Here is a 1,850-nt window from a genome sequence, read left to right as displayed (position 1 = left end):
CTCTCTCTCTCTCTCTCTCTCTCTCTCTCTCTCTCTCTCTCTCTCTCACCTAAAGTTCCATAGTTTGGGTCGTCCTATAAAAATGGGTTGGGGAGGGCAGCTATAGAGATGGCTCAGTGGTTAAGAGCGCTGGATTGTTCTTCTAGAGGTAGCGATTCAGGCACTTCACTCTCCAGACATGTGAAATTGTATGTCTTCTGTTAATTTATAATAACAATGTACGAGGCTAATACAAATCATTTTTAAGACTGCTAGAACAGTTCTAATTAGTCAGAGACTAAAATAGATCCACTCAATCAACCAAATAATTGTTGCCCATCAATTTGAGATTGCTAGGGTTGGATTACCCACCAGAGATATAGGGGCAAGCCACATAGATACAGCAAGTAGACAGAAATTCTTAAAATAACTTTCAGCCCATGGATACAAATGTATTTGTGTGTGCATGCACACACACACATACACAGAGAGAGACAGAGAGAGACATAGACAGAGAGATAGACAAGCCACACGATGGCTCACAACCCTCTCTAATGGGATCCAATGCCCTCTTCTGGTGTGTTTGAAGACAGCAACAGTGTACTCACATAAAATAAATAAATAAATAAATAAATAAATAAATAAACAAACAAACATTTCTCTGTTAAAAAAAAATTAAGCCGGGCAGTGGTGGCACATGTCTTTAATCCCAGCACTTGGGAGGCAGAGGCAGGCGGATTTCTGAGTACAAAGCCAGCCTGGTCTACAGAGTGAGTTCCAAGACAGCCAGGGCTAAACAGAGAAACCCTGCCTCGAAAAACAAAACAAGACAAAACAAAATAAAAACAAAAAATTATTTTTTGGCCCAGGCATAGTGAGGCACCTCTGTAACTTCAGTCTTTAGAGCAGTGGTTCCCAACCTTCCTAATGCTACAACCCTTTAATACAGTTCCTCATGTCGTAGTGACCCACAACCACGAAATCATTTCATTGCTGCTTTGTAACTGTAATTTTACTACCGTTATGAATTGTGATGTAAATACGACATGCATGGTATCTGATATTCGACCCCTCTGAAAGGGTTGTTGAATCCTGAAGGAGTCGCGACCTATAGGTGATACTAATACCTCTCCAGCAATGATGCTGTACAATTAAATGAGGCAAAGTGTGTGAAATATACATGGTAGTGCTGGTAATAGTAGGCACAATGTCGGCAATCATAGATCCGTAATAACCACAGTAATATGCAGCTTATGAACTCATATGAACTTATTTTAGCAGTAGATAACTTCCCTGACCTAAGGTGCCAACTTTTATTAACCTACACGTGTCTTCTGATGTGCCCTCTCTTCTTAGCTACTTACTAACTAGCTCTTAGTGAATGCAGGTGACATCTGTTTTCCAAAAAGCTTCTCCAAGCTGTGCAGATATTCAAACAGAGTTTCTGCATCCATCATTCTAAGTCACTGTACCAATTCTGTAAAATTAATCCAGGTGCTTCAGTCTCCAGACATGTGAGATTGTATGTCTTCTGTTTATTAACAATAACAATGTACAAGGCTAACGCAATCATTTCATTTTTTAAGACTGCTAGAACAGTTCTAATTACTTAGAGACTAAAATAAATCCATTCAATCAATCAAGTAATTGTTGCCCATCAATTTGAGATTGCTAGGGTTGGGTTACCCACCAGAGATATGGGGGCAAGCCTCATAGATACAGCAAGTAGACAGACAGTGCTTAGTTTCTTAAAATGACTTTCAGCCTGTGGATGCAAATATATATGTATGTGCATACATGGCGGGGGGAGAGAAATAGAGAAACAGAGAGACAGACAGGCAGAGAGAGAGGATAGGGAGGGAGAGATAGAA

The sequence above is a fragment of the Grammomys surdaster genome, unplaced genomic scaffold (genome assembly GCF_004785775.1).
Source record: "Grammomys surdaster isolate TR1022 unplaced genomic scaffold, NIH_TR_1.0 126271, whole genome shotgun sequence".
Taxonomy (NCBI): domain Eukaryota; kingdom Metazoa; phylum Chordata; class Mammalia; order Rodentia; family Muridae; genus Grammomys; species Grammomys surdaster.
The sequence above is the reverse complement of the archived record's forward strand: the minus strand, read 5'-3'. Positions refer to the sequence as shown.